Below are 21,916 nucleotides of genomic sequence, written 5' to 3'. Positions count from 1 at the left end.
CTGCTCCGGCTTCCACCTTCCCCAATCCATGTAAAAAGGGTACTCTAAACAAACTTTGGAGCTGCAGAACCCACAAAATGACACAGAGAAGCTAACCTCCTGCGGAGGACAGCCCTGAAGGAATCAGCCAGCACAGTGCTCTGGGAGCCGAGCCCAGACCCACTGGGAGGCTTTAGCCCCATGGGGGGACTGACCAGCTGCGGCAGGAGGGACTCCAGATCAGCAGCAGCTGTGGCTATTTACAGACTTATCAACACACAGAGGCGAAGGACAAAATGAGAGGTCAGCGCAGTCTGGACTTTGGGACCAGTAAGTGGGAGTGCTTGGCTTTTGCACCCTGGGGCGACAAGCCGCTGAGGCACCAGCACAGCCAGCCAGTGCCACATGGCAGTTTCAGCTCCTGGCCTGCAGAGTGTAGGGGTACAAAGCACCAGTCTGAGGGGTAATCGCTCTTGCTTTAACCTGCTTGGATGTGGATTGCAGTCTAGGGTGGAGATCCTGGGGTATATGTTCACCTTGCCAGAGCATGTGGAGACCTCAGAGAGGGTACCCATCGAATACCTCCAGCAACTGAGAAAACCCCAGCATTTGGGATGAAAGCTCCCCTGTCTGGTGGCAGAGTCCTACTGTGGCAAAAAGCCCAGGGGTCAAGTGACTGAGGGGAGACATGACCAGGCAAAGGAAACAAAGCAGACAGAAGATTCCAACATTACACTCCTATGTTGGGGACAAAAAGGAGCAAAGCATGGAACAGGAGGAAGGCAGTGAAGTCAGAACTACTGCACCAAAAGCTTCAAAGGAAAATATGAGCTGGTTACAGGCCATAGAAGACCTTAAGAAGCAGATAAGAGAAGTGGAGGAAAAATTGGGAAGAGAAATGAGAACAATGCAAGAAAATTATGAAATGAGAGTCAACAGCCTGACTGAGGAAAATAATAATTTAAAAAACAGACTGACTCAAATGGCAAAAGAGACTCAAAAAGGCAATGAGGTGAAGAGTGCTTTAAAAAGCCAAATTTTCCAGATGGAAAAAGAATCTCAAAAAACTCAATGAGGAGAATCATGACTTCAGAATTACACTGGAGCAAATGGAAGCTAATGACTTTATAAGAAAACAATATGCTGTTAAACAGATCCAAACAAATGAAAGAATAGAAGGCAATGTGAAATACCTCATGGGGAAAAACCACTGACCTGGAAAATAGATCCAGGAGAGATAGTTTAAAAATTATTGGACTACCTGAAAGCCATGATCAAAGTAAGAACATAGAAATCGTCCTACAGGAAGTTCTCAAAGAAAACTGCCCTGATGTTTTAAAATCAGAGGGCAAAATAGAGGTTGAAAGAATCCACTGGTCACCTGCTGAAAAAGATCCCAAAAAGAAAACTCTTAGGAATAGTATAGCTGGGTTCAGGAATTCCCAGATTAAGGAGAGAATATTACAAGCAGCCAGGAAGAAACAATTTGAATATTGTGGAAACACTATCAGGATAACCCAGGATATGGCAGCTTCTACACTGAGGGATTGAAGGGCTTGGAATATGATATTCCGGAGGGCAAAGGAGCTGGGATTAAAACCAAGAGTCATCTACCCAGCAAAACTGAGTATCATGTTTCAGGGGAAAATATGGTCATTCAGTGGAATAGAGGACTTTCAAGCATTCTTGCTGAAAAAACCAGAGTTGAACAGAAAATTTGACATTCAGATACAAGAAGCAAGAGAAGCATGAGAAGGTAAACAGGGAAAAGAAATCATAAGGAACTTATCAAAGTTGAACTATTAACATTCCTACATGGAAAAACAATAATTGTAACTTATGAAACTTTTCTCAGTAGTTGAAGGGAATAGAAATATATGTGTGTGTGTCTGTGTGTGTGTGTGTGTGTGTATATATATATACATAATACATACGAGGGTATATGGGCATATGAATACATATGTGAATGTGTGTATATATGTTTACAGGTATACATAGATAGAGGGCACAGGACCAATTTAACAGGAAGGGATGATACTTAAACGGTGAAATTAAGAGGTGAGAGAGGAATATAATGAGAGGAGATGGGGAGAGACAGAATGGGGTTAACTATCTCATATAGAAGAGGCAAGGGGAAATGGTTACAATGGAGGGGAAGGATAGGAAGGCAAAAGGGAATGGGTCAACCTTATTCCCATTGAATTTGGCTTGAGGAAGGAATGAAATACACACTAAATAGGGTATCTCACCCTACAGGAGAGTAGGGAGGGAAGTGGATGAGAGGGGGGATGATGGAAGGGAGGGCAGGCTGGGGGGAGTGAAGTTGGAAGCACCCACTTGTGAAAAGAGAAGGGATCAAAGTAGAGAATAGAACAAGTGGGAGGTGGGATAGGAGGGAGGGAAATATAGTCAGTCTTTTACAATATATCTACTGTATTATTGTTTTGCATTAGCCACACATGTACATCCTATACTGAACTGCTTATCTTCCCAGTAAGGGTGGGTGACAAGGGAGGAAAGGAATGAATATGGAATTCAAAGTTTTAAAATCAAATATTCAAATATGTATGTATATATACACATATATGTGTGTGTATGTGTATACTATTATCAATACTATTTTACATGTAATTGGGAAATAAGATATACAGGCACTGTGGCATAGAGATCCACTGGAACAGCCAAAAGGGGTATGGGAGAAAATATGGGAGAGAGCAGATTGGAGGAGGGGATATCCTGTGGGACTGCTATTTTGGGGGTGGGGTAGGTAGGGAAAAAATGGGGAGAAAATTTGTAACTCAAAATCTGGCGGAAATGAATGATGTAAATCAGAAGTTAATAAAGCATTTGAAAAAAAAGTTCTTGGGCCCAAGGAATTGGTAGATACTCCGGGTCTGCAGTGTATTCCTGGAGAGCCATGTACAAGTGGAAATATACTGCCCCAAAAACTTGGATTGAAAGGAAGAAGAAAGCTACTGCTACTGCTACTATCTCAAAGCCTGTTGGTGGTGATAAGAATGGAGGAACTCGAGTGGTAAAAATTCGCAAAATGCCTAGGTATTACCCTGCTGAGGATGTGCCTAGAAAGCTGCTAAGTTGTGACAAAAAGCCCTTTAGCCAGCATGTGAGGAGACTTCGAGCTAGCACCAAGCCAGGTACCATTCTGATCATGCTCACTGGCCGCCACAGGGGCAAGCGAGTGGTTTTCCTGAAGCAACTGGCTAGTGGATTGCTGCTGGGACTGGACCTCTGACCATTAACCGTGTTCCTCTGAGAAGGACTCATCAGAAATTTGTCATTGCTGCCTCTACCTGGGTTAACCTTTCAGGTGTGAAAATTCCAAATCATCTTACTGATGCTTACTTCAAGAAGAAGAGGCTCCATAAACCTAGACATCAACAAGGAGAGATTTTTGACACAGAAAAAGAGAAATACGAGATTACAGAGCAGCACAAGGCTGATCAGAAAACAAACGACTCTCAGATCCTACCCAAAATCGAGAAAATTCCTCAGCTCCGTGAAATTCCTCAGCGTTCTGTCTTCTCTATCTCCAATGGAGTTTATCCTCACAAACTGGTGTTTTAAATGCCTTGCAGAGAGCACTCATTAAAATATTTGCAATAGCTAAAAAAAAAAAATCTTGGCAGATGGGCTAAACCAGGTGGAGGGTAACCAATAAATGAATAGTAATTTAAAGGGATATCTACTCCAATTATGAGAATTCCAATGGCCATGAAGACAGTTGAAACAGACACTTGGGCAGACATCAAAGAAACCAAGGTCATCTACTGCATCCCAGGTCATCGACGGTCATCTTAACTCTTGTCTTTTCGCTGGACATCGATGACTCTAAAAGAGAGTGAGGGTGATGACTTTTTGCAACTCTGTCTACTTAAATCCAATTCACCCATGAGTCAAGATTTCACCGGTGATATCACTGGTTCTTTCTGAAAATGAAGAATGAAAAACAAGTGGGGTATAATGGAATCAGTGCTGGATCTAGATCCGGGTCCAAATCCTGACCCTAGTATTTCTTACCTTTGTGACCTTGAGGAAGTCACTTATTTTCTCTGAGCCTCAATTTCCTCATTTTTAAAATGGAAATATTGAACTAATGACCTTCTGAGATCCTCTCCAGCTCTCAATACACGATGACTATGATGCTTGTCCTGGAAAAGATTAAAGCAAGGGGGAACAAAAGGACTTTCCCAAGTATCTGAAGGACTATGCCCACAAAGAAGGATTAAGATTGTTCTGTTTGGCATCAGAGGGCACAAGTAAATACAATGGGGAGAAGAGGGGGCAGAGAAGGGGAAGTTGCAAAGAGGTGGATTTCTGTTTGATGTCTTTGAAAGTATTCTAACAATTGGAGCTGTCCAAGAATGGAATAGACTGCTTAAGGTAAATGGTGGTTTCATTTTCAGTGGAGGCCTATCTTCAAGTAGAGTCTGGAGGCCACCTGCTAGGGATATAGTCAAGAGGCCTTCAGCTAGGGCTTGGCTGTGTTCTGAGGTCCTTCAAACTCCGAGATTCTGATTTGGAGAACTAGCATTTCCACTTTTCTAGTCTCCCTCCTCTACATTTTCCTGGTCCTGGTTTCTGTAACTTCTTTCAAGACATGACTATAATCCTACCTTGTGCTGGGGTCTCTCCCAGCCCTTCTCCACTGCTAGTGCCTTCCCTTATAAGATTGCCTCCTATTTACACTATCTATATCTTTCACGTGCGTAATTGTTTGCATGTTGCCTCCCCCATTTAGCTGTCAACTCCTTGAGAATAGAGATTGTTGATAACAACAACACCTCTTTTGCCTTTATCTTCTGAGTGTTTAGCACAGTAATTGGCACATAGTAAGTAATTAATAAATGTTTGTTCACTGACTGAATTTTTATTGAAAGTTAATTTCAAGAAATCTATGAAAAGAAATAAAACTATATCAATATAAATCCTTTTCCCCAGTACAATAGTATTTAGCCAAAATATGGTTAAAGTTAAGACTGTGATGGCAAATACAGTAAACCTATCTAGGCAGCTAGTTGGCAAGTGACTAGAGGGCTGAACTTGGACTCTGGTAGACCTCCAGCTTCAGACGCTTATTAGCTGTGTGACCCTGGGCAGGTCATGTAAACTCTGCCTCAGTTTCCTCATATGTAAAATGGGAATACTAATAGCAGCAATCTCACAGGCATATCATGAGGATCAAACATATGTAAAATGTTTTGCAAACCTTAAAGTGTCATAGAAATGCTATGACAACAGTGATGATGATGGTGATAGAACATCAATATAATTAATTAAGAGATGGAAAAATTTGGTCAAACCTTTTCAACCTATACTTTTGAGGTACATGTGGGGGGGAGGGGCTATACACAACATCAAAGAGTTGGCTTAAATGAAAATTTTTCATTTTAAAAAAGAAATGTTAAAATATTTTTACTTTGCAATTGGAAAAAAATAAAATAAAATACTGTATTTTAAGAAATTAATATATTTCATTTGTGTTGGCTCTTTAGTCTGAGTAGACCAATTTTAGTCAGAACTCATAGGTGAAACAGTTAAAGAGGTCTGTCTCAGTGTCAGCTAGTCCAATCCAATCTTTTTACAAATAAGGAAGTTGAGGCCCAGAGAGGGTCCCCACAAATTTTAAGCACCCAAAAATATTTATTGAATTAAAAATGACTTGACAGTGGTCACTAGGTAATGAGTAGCAGAATTGAATCAAACCCAGGTTCTGATTACAGATCAATCAAAGATTGATCAATACACATTTACTAAGCACCCACTATAAATCAGAGAGAAGTAGACAGACAGACTGAGTCCTGACCGCAAATCTAGGAAGACATTGATTCAAGTCCTACTTGTAACAAACACCAGCTATGTGACTCTGGGGAAGTCACAGGAAGAACTCAGTGCTCTGAGGCAGAGAAGGCACCCACTTGCACTGGTACAAGGAGGTTACCTCACTCGGGAGTCTCTAATACTAATGAAATCACAGGTTCAGTTTCTATCCTTACTATTTGCCTTCCTCTGTGGCAGGAACTGGGCAGAGACAAAAATGAAACACTTCTCAAGAAATTTACATTCCATCAGGGGAATACACCATGTACACAGACTTGTTGTTTTGAAGTTATTTTTGGTCATGTTTAACTCTACATAACCCCATCTGGGGTTTTCTTGGCAAAGACACTGAAGTGGTTTGTCATTTCCTTCTCCAGTTCATTTTACAGAAGAGGAAATTAAGACAAATTAGGTTAAATGACTCACCTAGGGTGACACAGGTGGTGTGAGGCTGGATTTGAACTCAGGCCCACCTGACTCTAGATTCAAAGCTCTATTGCACCGCCGTATACAAAATAATTAAAAGGTGATTGGAGAGAAGAGGTATTAAGAGGTGAAAGAATCAGAAAAGAATTCCAGTAAGATTCAATTATCTTTCTGCCCGGCGTAGATGCAGGAGGCAGAGTTTTGAAGTAAGAAAATCAGAATCAGAATCTAGGCTCAGCAATTACCAGTGAGACATGGGTAAATTGCTTTAATCTAGATCCCAGTTTCCTTATCAGAAAATCGGAGAAGGGTATTTTGACATTAAGGTTCCTTATAGTTCTAAATCTGCATATTTTAATAAATTAATATCAATTATTATCAAAATAATATCAAATTAATATCAATGATTGATTACCCGTTCTAGAGACCAGAATGGCAGGAAGATTTGAAATTGACATGCAATCTAGGAATCACTCTTCAGACCAGTGTCCAACCCTCCCTTCTGTCATTCCTCCCATCCAACCTATTCTTGACTTCCTCACAGCCTATCAGATGCCCTGAGGGGGTTAAACTGGTTGGGGAAGGCTAGGGTGAACCCTGGGGTCCTGGGTAAAACATTTAGATTTTGAGAGCATTCCTCAGCCTAAAGTGAAGATGCTAACAAATCCCAGAGAGATGGATGGAAGAAGGGGGAAGGGAAAGGCGGGGACAAGAGAGGGTAGAGACCTGGAAAATCTACAAATTGGATAAGTGTGTCATTAGTAATGACAGATTTAGTTGCCTGCTTGGGAAACTCATTGTAATAACAGACTCCAAAGATTCTTACTCTTTGGTCAGAAAAAAAGAGGTTCCACCTCTTATGGAAAGCCTTCCCTGATCATCATAGTTGCTAATTCTTCTAATTATTTGGGTTTTTCTATGTAGGTGTTGTAGCACCCTTCCCCCAGTAGAAAGTAAACTCTTTGAGGGCAGGGATTATGGTTTATATCTAGGCTTTATAGCCTCTGACCTAACACAATGCCTTCCTGCCTGGAATACAGCAAGAGTTTTAAAAAATACCTTTTTTGAGCTGAGTTGAATTGAATTGAAGGGCTGATTTAGAGTTCCTTGAGAATAGGGATTGCGGTTTGCCTTTTTTTGTACTATCAGCACTCAGCACAATTCTTGGCATGCCATAGACACTTTATAAATGCAGGTTGACAGCCTTAAAGAAAATGGCAACACTAATAATAACTCGTATTTGTATAGCACTTTAGAGTTTGAAAAAACCATATATTCATATAATAACAACTATTATTTATATACTTTAAAGTTTGCAAAACATTTTACGTTATAATAATTAATTAATAACATTTACATTGCAACTACAATGTACCAAACACTGTGCTAAGTGCTTTACAAAGATTACCTCATCTGAAACCCAAAACAACCCTGTGAGGTAGGTGCTATCATGATCCCCATTTTACAGTTGAGTAAACAGGTTAAGTGACTTGCCCAGTCACTCATCTAGTAAGGGACAGAGGGAGGAACTGAACTCAGGTATTCCTGACTCCAAGCCCTCAGATTTCTACTTTATGATCTGACTACCCCAATGAGGGAGGCTAGGTGGAGCCATAGTGCATAGAGCACTGGGCTTGGAGTCGACAAGACTCATCTTCCTGAGTTCAAATCTTGCTTCAGGCGTTTAATAGCTGTGTGACCCTGGGCAAGTCACTTAAACCCTGCTTGCCTCAGTTTCCTCCTCTGTAAAATGATCTAGAGAAGGAAATGGAAAACCACTCTAGGACCTTTGTCAAGAAAACCCCAAATAGGGTCACATTGAGTTGGATATGATTGAACAAGGAGGGAGAAAATCAGAAGAGAGATTCCAATAATCATTGGATCATTGCTTTAGGTTTCGGGGGTGGGAGGGGAGTCTTAGGAGTCACTGGCTCAATCCCTTTTTGATAATACAGAAAAGAAATGTGGAGCTCAGAAAAGGAGATCAACCTGCCTGAGGACCCACAGGAAGGGGACAGCTGGAAGGGGGATCTGAGTCTCTCCTCTCTGCCTCCTGAGTTACCCTGTCTTCCACTCTGTCATCCTTCCTTCCAATATTAATGCTCCCCTAAGCCCAGAATATTCAAAACTGGGCCCACGCTTTTAAGGTGGAAGATGTTATTTTAAGGAATTAGTTTTCTATTTTGTTGTTGTGGTTTGTTGATGTTTGTCCTTCAGTTCTTAAAGAGGAAGGAATTTGTTTATACACCCTAATATCCCTCAAGTGATTTTGCAGAAAAATTATTTTAAATCACTAAAGTTTAGATTAATTCGTTCATCATATATCAAGCACTACCATATGCAATTCATTTCAGGTGATCAGGGTAAATTAGTGCTTAAATGTCTGGTTATTAAGGGATGAAGGCCTGAGGTAACCACATGTATGTGACAGAATGTTGGAAGGCAGGGGAAGTTCCCTGTATAATTTTCTTTCCCACCATCTCCTTCCTTGTCCCCTGGTTTCCTTATGTCCCATGTTCTCAGTTAGCCTGACAGAAGTGGCACTGTGTATTGGAAGTCAGGAAGGCCTGAGTTCAAATACAGCTCAGATACTTATTAGGCATATGATCCTGGACAAGTCCCTTAACCTCCATTTGCTTTGGTTTCCTCAAAAATAAAATGGGTATAATAATACTACCTATTCTCTTTGAAAGGTTATTGTGAGGATCAAAAATCACTTGGCATAGTTCCTGGAACATAGTAGGAGCTATATGAATATAGATAGATAGATATAGATATAGATATTCCCCTGCTAGGGAGAAATGGTATAAAGACAGATATGAAATAGTCCCTGCCTTCAAGGACCCCATTTTGCACTGCATCTTCATACAGTCCTGAGGGACAGAGGGAGGAATGGAAGGGGTATCAGAAATAGCAGTTGACTTATTCCTCATATTTATGACATCTAAGTTAAAAGCCAGGATCTGGTTCCCTCCTGTATAAAAGCCATGATGCCTATGGAAGGATGAACTCCCCCATTGCAGAGGTGATTGTAACCTAGACAGCCCAGCCATCAACTTGGAGGAGTGATGGGGAACTTGTGTACCAAGTGTACCAAGGTTAAATGGGATAGTCTCACTGTAGAAACATCACCGATCCTTCTTCTTCATGCCACAGTCTTCAGACCACCATCTGGCAACTGACCCCGGTGAGAGACCAAGACCTGATTGTATCCACCCTGTCTGGTGACTGAGATCTGGAGGCTTCCTTTCCCCTAAATCTCTCTTCCTTTACTGCCCTCCAGTCCCTTTGCCTCTGTCCCCAAGTATTTCAATCTAGGTCTTAAGCCTTTCCTGATGTAAATGAAATGAACTTCAATAAAGACCTATTACTGTACACATCATTGGGCTAGTTGGTTCTTTGTGAAAATCCCCTGGTCCCCTTGGAAACGGATATGGTCCTTCCTGAAATTTTCACTTGAATGTCAGGAATTTATTCCGACCCAGTTCAAATCTCATTCCCTCCATTAAGCCTTTCCTCATCTCTTCCTTCTCTGAATTCTATTAGCAACTTGTATACCAAAAATTAACATTTAATTGTATAATGCCTTATGGAAATTCAAATGTTTCATTCTTGGATATTTAGGATAGTAAACAGAACACCTTATCAATCAAACTTTTATTAAGCACCTACTATGTAACAGTACTTAAGTAGGTACTGATGAAAAAACTAGGTATATTTAGTCTGTATGAGAGAAGACTGGGGGGACTTAATAGTCAAGAGGCCTGCTAGGTGTCTTTAGAGATCTGCCAGGATCACATCTAAAGGAGGCAGTGGGGTTTTTGTTTCTTGTTTTTTTTTTTCTGCTTGCCCCCACACGGAAGAACCAGGAACAGTGAGGGTAAGTTGTTTAGAATCAGACTGAAGTTCTAACCATCAGAACTATGCCCAAGTATCACAGGGAAGCCTCTGGAGTTAATAAGTTCTCCCTCACTGTCAGTTTTCAGGTAAAGATTAAGTGACCACTTCCAAGTACATCGTAGAGGGAACTCTTGTTTAGGCACACATAGGTTGACTATATGGACACTAATATCCCTTTTTTCTCAAACTAGATTACAATATCCTTTGAAGGCAGGACTGTGATTTCTCTTTCATCCCCTGTAATACCTACCCAGCACCATCCTGGACACAAAGTCTATACTCCAAAAATATTTAATTCTCAAAGAGTTGGAACCAGTCGTCATCCAGTCAAATCAAATGTTGACTGCCTCACATTCCATTCCCCCATGGTACCAGCCCATTCTTTTCCTAGGGCCATGAAGCCCTGGGGGAAAGTATGGTAACTATTGTGAAAGCAAGGAAATCTTTGACAAATTGGGGGTCATTGTGGAATCCTGGCTGTCTGGTGTTTGTCTGCTGTAGAGAACTTTCTTATCTTAAATTTAGAAAAAAAAATAGGAAGAACTTTTTTAAAGGAAGACAACTCACCCAAGAATGATTTGAGATTTTCGCAGAATTCATTTTCCCACCCAAAGAGGAGGTGATTTACAATAAAGCTAGAAGTAGTGTAACTACTTTGGAAACCAGACTGATGGGGTTTGGGGGTAGGGAATGGGGAAACACTGTCAAGAAAATTCCACATGGCTCCTTTTTAATTAGTAGAAAGAGGCAGAGTTAAACTATTCTGCTCATGACTATTGTTTGCCAACATTTGGACAAGGTCTACCCTGACTTCCTTGACTATAGCTTTGAATTTTCTTAGGGACTGCATAGCTTCCTGCCCCACCTCCTCCTCCCTGTCTCCCCCACCCGCCACGGCCAACTTTCCCAATTTCTATACCTGTTCCTAATTTGGTTTTAACTACAGGGCTATAGTCTGGTCATTGTCACCAAGCTCCCATTTCCTTGACTTCCTGGACAGTCTTTCCTGATGAGAGCCCCAAGCATCTCCAAATTTCATTCCTGGGTGTCCATGTCATACACTGGAGACTTGGGGGGTTGGGGGAGGCATTTGACAAGTAGGGGTTACTAATGAAGGTGAATGTTCATGTTTCAGACATAGTCTAACACGTTTTACCCATTCTATACACAACAGATGCTCATTGTTAAGTCAAGGATGGGTTAGTGTCAGTTTCTAGGGTTAAAGATTGATGACACTTTTTCTTGATATTTATGAAATAATGTAATTTGAAGATGAATTTAAATTCCCTGTCATAATTATCTTCCTTGGATTTCCTTAATGAGAATCTGACAAGGAACCACATGATGATAGAAAACTGATTTTCATTCAGTAAAATTGATGTTGTTGTTGAGTTGTTTCAATCTTGTCCAATCATCTGTGACCTCATTTGGGGCTTTCTTGGCAAAGATACTAGAATTATTTGCCATTTCCTTCTCTAGTCCATTTGACAGAGGAGGAAACTAAGACAAAAGGGTTAAGTAAGTTGCCCAGGGTCACACGACTACTAAGTTTCTGAGGCTGGATTTGAACTCAGAAATGTGAGTCTTTCTGACTCCAGGCCTGGCACTCCAGTCTTTCTAGCACCTAATTTAACTTAAGATTCCTCTGGTCTTCAATTTGAGGAAGAATAGCGGATTGTCATCAAATAGTGGGTTCAAGGGGAAACCTTGGGTACTTGGATTGGTCATTTCACAGAATCACAAAACCAACAGAAACTCAAGAGTTTAAACTTCACCAAAGAGTATTCTTTATGGACCCCCCCCCCCAGTCACCAACACTCGCCCCTACCTGCCCCAGTTAAGTCATCATTTAATCAAAAATCTCATTGGAATTCTTCGGAGACCACAGCCATATTCACAGTTGGTAACACCATAATAATGGAATTCGGCAAGTTGATCTACCAATCTGCGTGACTTTTGTTGTTGTTCAATAATCCACTGTTAGGTACAGTTACTATATAGGCAGGGGTTGTTCTAGATGCTGGGGATTAAAAGATAAAAATGAAAAGATTCTCTGACCTCAAAGAGTCCCCACCCCAATGGGAATGGTTCATTTCATTGAATAGATCTGTCACTTCAATCAGAATGGTCAAAACCCTTTCCTGGGGTTAACAGAGTTTAGTTGAATTATTTTCTTTGCCTGATAAGAAAAGACTGAGGTTGGCCATATTCATTCTTAGAATGTGTTTTATTTTGTATTGTTTTCTGTTTTGTCCAATGTGTAAGAGTTTAAAAAAAAATGAACCCAAGATAATAATGCGTTAATCCAACTAGCAGCATTCTGCCAATCTCCAAGTTCATTTTCAAGTTTGGGATGAAAGTCCAAGCTAGATTTCTGTTTCATCCAAAAATATTTGCACATAGACATTTTTTTCATCACTAGAATCTGCATGATTAACTGAACAAAATCAATAGGCCCAGGAGTAGCTCGTTCCAGGCTCTGGTGAAGGGATTTGCACAACTTTTAAATCAGTGACGGGCAAGTAAGTGAGTATGTCTTCAGCTGCTCCCACAGTTCAGCTGCTTAAGAAAGGTTATTGAATTGGGTGATAAATATAAAGCCTTTTGTTAAAGATGAAAAGGCCTCTAGGTGCTTAGCACTGCAACTCTTTAAAAGCTACGTTATTTTTACCTCATTACAGAAATATCTTAATATTTCATTTCTGACATATGCTATGTTCCAAAGCAGATGCTTTTTTTTAATTGCTCCAAAAAATTGAATTTGATAGACTAAATAAAATTCCAGAACCTTCTAGGGTTTTTTTTAAAAGAGGATTTATTAATTTATTTTATTTCTTCTTGTTGATTCTCTTAAAAGGTGAAAGGTACAAAGATATCATCCCCAAGCCTTATCTTTGAATCCTGTATACTTATGCTTATTAAAATCAATAGAATCCATTAGCCTACATTGTTTCCATTTTTAATAATCTATTGATATATGGCCTGTGCTTTTACAGGACTAAACAAATTTCCTCTTTATGTGCCCTGTAATAGCTCGAGGTCAGGCTGGCTGAGAGCCGTCGCTGCATATAAATGTTTATTTACAGCCTGACTACTGATTGAGAACATATCTGGTCCACGGGCTTCAGATGGCTTTTAAACTGGAGATTTATGATCTACTTCCTGTTTTCCAGACACAGCACACCATTTTTAAGCAAAGTAATGAATGCTCAATATTGTGGAAGGAATCGGCTGGTGCTTTACCCAAACTGAGAGTGGAGAGTGTGCAGTATCTGCAGGTTCCATTATTTATTTATTCATCCATCCATTCATTCATTCACTCCCTGGTCCAGGATTGGGGGGAAGGGGAGTGATTCAGGACTCCTTGAAAATCTCATCATCTGGCATTTTCTATCACCATTGGCCCAGGAAATTCTCAGCTTCTGCTGAGACTCTTTGAGAATATTCCCCCTACATTCAGCCCCAGTCATTCATCTCCACTCCACCCTGGAACAGCCAAGTGAGCCTTAGAATGGACATTGAGAAGCTGGAGAGCATCCAACAGAAGGTGACCAGAAGGCTGAAGGGCTTGGAAACCATGCTGTACGATTGAATGAATGAATGAATACACATTATTAAAAAAAAACCCACCATGTATCAGATAATGTTGGGGATTTAATCCAAAGAATGAAATAATCTCTATTCTAAAGGTGCTTACATTCTAATGGGAAAGATTTGTTGAAGGAACTGGAGATATTTAGCATGAAGAAGAGAAAAAGTGGTGGGGAAAGAGACCATGATAGCTGTCTTCAAGTATTGAAAGGGCTACCAAATGCAGAAGGGATTATACTCACTCTGTTTGGCCCCAGAAGGAAGAACTATGAGCAATGGGGGCAAGATGCAAAGAGACTGATGACAGGTTTGGTTGTCCCAAAGTGGAGTAGGCTGCCTCTGGGGAGATAGCATTCACTAAGGGTCTTTAAGTAAAGGGTGATGATCACCTCTCCTGTATTCAGGGGTGTGTGTATGTGGGAGAGAGGGGGGAGATTCCTGTTTTAGTATAGGTTCACAATAAGAATGAGAAACTATGAAAATGACCAGACATAACGAAATTTCTGGAATATAGATAGAGCAGTGCACAAGAGGAAAAATTACATTTCTAAAACTATATATTAATAAAGTATAGAAAGAGAATTAATGAACAGAATGTGAATTCATTTTTAAAAAGATTAAAAACTAACAAAAATAAGTACAATGGAGAAAATGTTGAAAATTAGAAGAATCAACAATTTGGAAATCAGAGTAATAGGAGTGATAATCCAAAAAGTACTTGCTGGCAAAAGGCTAGCCTACCTCCTCCTCTTCTTTACAAAGATGGCAGACTATGGATGTGGAAGACTCTATATAATGCCAGTTTTTTGCACTGGTTTGTTTTGTCAGACTTATTTCTTTTAAATATGGGATAACCATTTAAAGGTGGCCTCCAAGGCCTCTTCCAATTCTGAGAATCTATATTCTCAAGACAAATGTCTTTCTTTCCTCAAGTTCCACTGTTATCATTGTTCTAGCTTTCCAATTAGAAGACAATGGCAAGGCAATTTTTGTGGCTTGCTAAATATAATCTTAGAATAAGTGTTCCCCTGCCCTGAGTAATGTGGATTTGTAATGGAATCTGGTGGAAGACTTCTCCTCTCCAATTTACTCATTCACTTCAATTAATCAATCATTTCTTAAGCGTCATTTGCTTTCCAGAGACCTCGCTAAGCTATGTAGATACAAAGGGATGGGGTGGGAGGAGAAGAGAATGATGTCTTCTGTCTACAAAGAATATAACTCTATTGACTCCACCTAAATCCTCACTGAACATTGACACTAGCCCTAGGCTGACTTTCTGTAATCATATCTCCCAATGAAAGTCAAGAGTCAATGTAGAAAGTTTCTTCTCTATACCTCAAGGGAGGAACATACCCAGGATCTACCCATGACTGACAATTGCCTGTTTCTAGGAGCCAGCAAATGAAGGTCTTTCCAAATTGGATGTAAATCTGATGCTTGTGAGTCTCTGAAGTTACCCCATGTTTCATGGATGCTAGTTTCAACAGCAGACGGAGCAGCTTGGTTTCCCGCAGATCCTGTTCTTCATTCATCCAGACTCTTCCAATTGCAAATCTCCCTCGTCTGAAAGTTTCTTGGCAGCGAATTAGTTTTGGACACAAGTGTGCTTGACTCTAACTGCCCCCTGGGGAGAGCGTGATTTTTCCTCAATCTTGTAAATAGTAGATTTACCAAGGCGGAGAGTCCACAACTGTGTTAAATACATGCTTGGGCAGATATTTGGGGCTGCCTTGGAAATTAGAGGGCTGAAAAGATAAATAAGGGAGGAGAAGATGTTGTTTATTTTTTAAAAGCTTCAGGGGAAGAAGAGAAAGGAGGAGTTGTTTCCTACCCTTCCTCTCCACAAGGGCTCATACAGCTATGTTTCAGGAAAAGCTGGGAGAAGGTGATCCCAGATTCTATGAGATATCTATGAATTTGATGCTGGTTTCTCAGGGACCCATTAGTGTGCTGCTAGTACTAAAGCAAAAACTTAATGCAAAAAGTATCAAGAGTCTCTCAACATTTCTTTGCTGTGGTATGGAGGCAGGGATAGATGATCTCTAGACTCTGTTCTCAGTCTAAGGCTCCTGGGAGATACTGAGATGGCACATGACTTAAAATCTAAGAACCATTGATAAGAGCCAAGACATTGTCTTTGACTGAGGTTAGCCTTATAATGACCATGCTCTGATGGGATCTGATCTTTTTTATAGCAATGTAGAAAATTCTACCAACACCAAACCTCATCCTGGGAAAAGCATCTCTTGGATCTTTCCAGAGCCTCATGATAACACCTTATGAGGATGAGGAGAAAGAGCTGGGGATGATTCCATGTGAAGTTACTCAGTGGATAAAAGAATCTGTTTTACAGATAATTCAGAGGAAGTCGATCAGTATGGTGAAAGGCCATATGAGGACTGATGGAAGGAACTGGAAATGTTTGGATTGGGGCTGGGGGAGAGATTTGAAGAGTCAAATTTAGGGTCGATATAAGGAAATGCTATCAAAGAGAGCCATTCCAAAACGGAGCGTATTGCCCAGGAGACAATAACATTCCCCTTCAGTGGAGGCTTCCAAGCAGAAACTGAAGGACATTTTGTAGGGAATGCTATGGAGGAGATTAGAGTTCAGTTACATCTTGCACTAAATAGCCTTTGGAGTCCCTTAAAGCCATAGGATGCTGAAGTTCTGAGATTGTGGAACAGGACCACACAGAAAATCAAGTTAAGTCGAGAGACTCGAGCTAAATTCAGTTCAATTCAACAAGCATTCATTGAGTGTGCACCACATACCACGATGTTTGCTACATGCCCAGGACACCGAAACGAAAAGAATTCGGTCTCTGCCCTCAAGGAGCTTACACTCTAATAGAGGCAATACATCTTCACATACAGTGGCATGAATAGATTACTTAACGGCTCGCTGTATATATTCGGGGACGTAGAGATGCCCGTGGCCTTTCAAAGCAGCATATGAACATGCCCCCAAATTTGTACAGACATTCAGGGGGCCTTGGATACACACAGATGCTCCAAGTCACTTATAAGCCCACACCTACAAGTGGGCATGTATACAAACACACACACACACACACACACACACACACAAGCAGGCCTCTTCTGCAGGTTTTATGTGCATTCTTAATCTGCAGCCTCATAAAATGCCTTGGAATCAAAGTCACACATGGCATGGTGAGCAACCACTGAGACTCAGGGCTCTGTCATGAAGAAACATGCTTGTTAAAGTGTGTAATGAGAGACATAACCATTCCCCAATATTGGGCAAAACCATCATTAAATCTCTTAATTATAGCAGAATTTTCCCTGCTCCGCCGTGTGTCTTTTCATAAACATGATTGGCAGGAAGCCAAGAGTGCTGAAGGAGTGGCTGGGGTGGGATGGAGGGCCCATTTGGAATGTCTCTGCCTTTACCTTTCTCCTGGCCCTGGGCTAACAGAGCTTCTCTCCATTGAAGGGGCTCAGGCATGATAAGTCATCACCTCTAGAACAAAATTTAAGAGTCAGAGAGAAAAAGATACCTTATAGGTTACCCAGTCCAACCTTTTCGTTTTACAGAAAAGGAAACTGAGGCACAAGGAGGTGGCAATGTGATTTATCCAAGGTCACACAGCATTTGATATCCATTTTCTTTTCCCATCTCTCCATCCTGCCACTGCTAGGTCACAGAATTTGAAAGTTGGGAGGGTCCTCAATAGTCATTGATTCCAATTTATATATGAGAAGAATCCTGCTTTTAAATATATTGCACAAAGGATCTCCAGCTGTTGCTTAAAGACCTCCTCCCTGAGGATCTTTCCCTCCCACTTTGATTTTTTTTATTTAAAGGACCATCCTGTGACTCACTTCTTAAAGAGGCCTATTCACTGAATGGGCACTGCCTCACTTAAAGTGAGAACTTGAAAAGAATTTAACCTACAAGGGCCAGGGGCTCCCGTTGCATCCAGGGTCATTTCCAGTCATCCTGATGGATATCTGGTCACTGGACCTCAATGGATCTGGAGGAGAAAGTGAGGCTGGTGACCTTGGGCAGCCCTGCCTCACTTAAATCCAAGTCAACTGCAGGTCATGTTGTCATCATCTCCCTGACGCCATGGTCCTCTTCAGGAAGGAAGGACAAACTACCCACAAGTGAAGGGAAACCCAGCACCTCCAGAGACAACTCATGTCTATCCCACCCGTGGAGGGCTATTATTGCTGGGAAATGTTTCTTGAGGCCAAGTCTAATTAATTTGAATTCCTCCAGAGTTGTCAGTGGTCTCCCACTTAAACACCCAGAGATCATTTTGCATTTTTTGTGTATTTATTTTTTGTATATGTTTTGAATCCTTCCATGTCTGAGTGGAATATAAGCTCCTTAAAGACAGTACCCAATTTCCATCTTCTATTTTTGCATCCCAAGTGCTAGGCACAGTGACTAATATGGTCATAAGATAATAGTGTGACTAACTGAATAATGACAGAGATAATAACAATAACTAATATTCATATGGCACTATGTGCCAGCCACTGTACTAAGTGTTTCATAATTATCTCATCTGGTCCTGACACCAACCCTTGGAGGTAGATACTATTATAATCATCCCAATTTTACACATAAGTAAATTGAGGCAAATAGAATTTAAGTGACTTGACCAGGGTCACACACCTAGTAAGTGTCTGAAGCTGGATTCAAACTCAGGTCTTCGTGACTTTGATGCTCTCTCTACTACAACACCTAGCTCCTGAATGAATGAATGACTATAAGAATTAAATAAATGAAAAACTATTGATTAAATGCTTATTATATGCCAAGCACTGTGCTCAATACCTTGGTTACAAATCCAAAAGTGAAATGGAACTTACCATTCAGGAGCTTCCAACAAAGCTAAGGGACTGTGATCAGAGATCAGGGTTTGGTTTTAGAAGACACAGAGTCTGTGGATGGAGCCAGAGGGAGATCTATTTACAGATCCTTTTCAGTAGCAATGACAGGGCTGATCAAATGATGGTTCCAGAGTTGAAAAGTACAGGGGTTGGGTACAGGAAGGAGATATTAGATGTGGAAACCACTGTAGAGAACATCTAATCCAACTACTTTATTTTTTATGTTGATGCATAAATGATGAGGCCAGAAAAGCCAAGTGCATGTTGTGGCAGGACTGTATTCAAACCCAGCTCCTCTGACTTGAAATCTACAGCACAATGTAAGGGAAAGCTTGTGATAATTTAGAAAAGGAAACAGTAATCACCAAGAGTCAACATGGTCTCTTCAGAGAACAAACCATGTCAAGTAAACCTTGTTTTCTCTTTTGATGAGCTACCAGATTAAACCATGGGTATGCCATAGACACAGTCTACCCAGAATTCAATGGAACATTTGGCAAGGACTCTCTTGCCATTGTCCGGACAAGATGGAGATTGGCACTTTAGATGCAAATATTTTAGTTACCAAATTGAGAGCTGCTTGAATGATTGGAGGATATGAGTAGTCAATGAGGAATCAATGACAATTTGGAAAGAGATCTCTAATAGAGTGTCCCAGGGATCTGACTTAATATTCTCATTGAGGTAGGTGATGGCAAATGTGTGTTGAACTAAACTGAATAGCTAAAAAGGCAAACTTCATTGTCTCAAAGAACTAGGTGTCATTTCAGTGTGAGAAAACTCTGACTCAGGGCATAGCATCATTCTAAATACATGGGTGCCCACCTATCTCCTCTTTTTCTACTTTCTCTAAGTTATGTTATGAGAGGAAGCCATAGCTTCACTCAATCCTTTTTCTTTATGCAGAAGAATATGAATTTCTGTTGGAGAGAAACTCAAGAATCAGCCCATCCAGGGATGTCAAGCTTACATATAAAAGGGGAAAAAATCCATACATGAGGATCCCTGAGAGAGCACATTGATTTATTATTAAAATGGAATATTATCTGTTTTATTATATTTTTACTCCCTTAGTTAAATATTTTTCAATTACATAATATAGTTTGGGCCACACTTGGGAGGGTTTTGGGCCGCTGGGATGTGTGTTTGACCCTTGGATCTAGACCAACACTTTCATTTTACAGAAGAGGAAGCCAAATACCAGAGAGGGAAGTGATCTACCCAAAGTCACACAGGGGTAAAGTAGGGGCTCAATGGGATTACATATCCTTCAGTCTTTCCACCGGCCCATATTGATGTCTTCCTGAAAAGAGAGGAAGAAGTCAGATTCCTACAAATCATCTTAAGCATACAGTCAGTTTCTTTTCTTTTTAAGTGTTTATGATACCATTTGCTTTATATCACAGTCATTTCTGAACATTTCCCCCAAGTGAGCCTTTCTTTGCTAAGAGGAATTTTTTTTAATTGTAAAGAAAAGGGGGACTGTAACTACTGTGTGATAGTGTATGTCACATTCCACACCCATAGGCACCCCCTAAATCTCCAATAAAAGGTGGGAAGTAGGAAATGAAGGTCTTAGAGGAAAGCCTCGTTTTGAGGAGTGAAGAATACTTTTGTAGAGCAAATAATCACCCATTAGGTTTGATAAGTCTCAGTTGTCTTTTTTTTTTTTAAGTGGAGCCCACCTGTATTTGGTTAGCACCAACTGTTCCAAGCCCATTGCCTCCTGTACTTTCTACCGTAGAAAGCAATTGAGGGCAGTGAGGAAAGGTAGGAAGTGTGAAACCACACACAGAGCAGGGAAGTCTTCATTACAGATTTACCTCTGACTTCTTGGCTGTGAAATGGGCATTTAAGGGAGCCAACGTGTTGTGGTATTTGACCTGAGCCCCAAAAGCTTAATTATGGAAAACAGCTGAAAGGGGGAGGTGGGTGGGTAGGTAAAATGTGCGCCAACTGCAGATGGGTTCATGGGCTAACAAAGCAAAAGAATTCTCTCCTATGAGATTCTGTGGATACCACTAGCTCTCTGTGTGAATGCTCAGGTAAATTTCCTCCATAGCCTCAGTTTCCCCATCTGTAAAATGATGGATTTGAATTATATATTACAGTGGAAAGCATATTGCTTTATGAATCAGAGTTCCCATGTTGAAATCCTGAGATGGGCATTTGCTACTTGGATTACATTAGGTAAATAACTTAAACATCCGTGCCTCAGTTTCCCCAACAGTAAAGTGTAAACATTGAACTAGATGGCTTCTGAAGTCCCATGAGGATCTAGGTCAATGAATTTAGTTATCTCTGCATTTCTTTCATTCTACTCAATCCCCCCCCCCACCTACAATATCTGTTGCCTGCCATTTTCTACTTCTCAAAATCCCACTCACCCTTGCAGTCCTACTTCTAGTCCCACCTACTCCAGGATATTTTCCCAGACCACTCCAAACCACAGGAATCTCTCTCCTCTGCATCCCTACAGCACGTACATATTGTACCACATGACCCACTAAAATAATCTCATTGTAAGATTACTGAATAGTCTCCTTCCAACCCAATGAGTTTTGCTTTCAATCCTCTTTTGGCACCAGAATTTCCTAACCGTCCCAGACTAGGTAAATGCTGTCTCCCACATTAGAAATGTAAGATACTTTATGACAAAGATTGAATTGCTTTTGTATCTGTAGTTCTATCATTTACCATAGAGTCTGGACTCATTGTTTTGCCAGTAAGCTTTTAAATGCAGTCATTTACCCTTGAATGGGATGCAGACTTTGTTAACCATATCACTACCAGCCTCCAATATCTTGATGCCAATATCCTCTGTTACACTTTGCATCCCAAGATGGGTTTCCTGTTCGTGGTCATAAAGGCATAAAATCCAAGAGATGGGTGATCTGAACTGGGATGGAACATCTTCAGCAAACAACCATCCATTCAAACACCTCTAATGATGGAGACATCACTACCTCCAAAGGCAGCCCATGTCCACATTGGAATAACTCTGATTCTTATAAAGTTCTGCCTTCCATCCAACTGAAATATGACAGCCTCTGCAGCTGTCCCCACTGTCCCAGTGTCTGATGCTCTGGGGACCAGCAGAACAGGCCTATTCTTTCTTCCATATGGCCATCCTTTGATTAATTGAAGACAGCTTCCACATCCCCTTTGAGTTTTCTCTTCTCCAGGGTAAATATCCTTTTGCCATGGGCTGCTCAGTGTCCAGCACTTAGCATGATTCAGAGACATGAATAAGAAATGACCAAGCCATGTGGGTAGTTCAAGGAAGAACCATGAACTCCATTTTTTGATTCTTA

General features: G+C 40.7%; 1 pseudogene; it reads left to right on the top strand.

Moving 5' to 3' along the window:
• The first annotated feature begins 2,886 nt into the window (after positions 1-2,886).
• Positions 2,887-3,564, top strand: LOC138154631 (large ribosomal subunit protein eL6-like; annotated as a pseudogene).
• Positions 3,565-21,916: the final 18,352 nt, after the last annotated feature.

Source organism: Petaurus breviceps, unplaced genomic scaffold (assembly GCF_028583685.1).
Source record: "Petaurus breviceps papuanus isolate PSGF00001 unplaced genomic scaffold, PetGlider_PUasm1.0 91041, whole genome shotgun sequence".
Taxonomy (NCBI): Eukaryota; Metazoa; Chordata; class Mammalia; order Diprotodontia; family Petauridae; genus Petaurus; species Petaurus breviceps.
The sequence above is the reverse complement of the archived record's forward strand: the minus strand, read 5'-3'. Positions and strand labels throughout refer to the sequence as shown.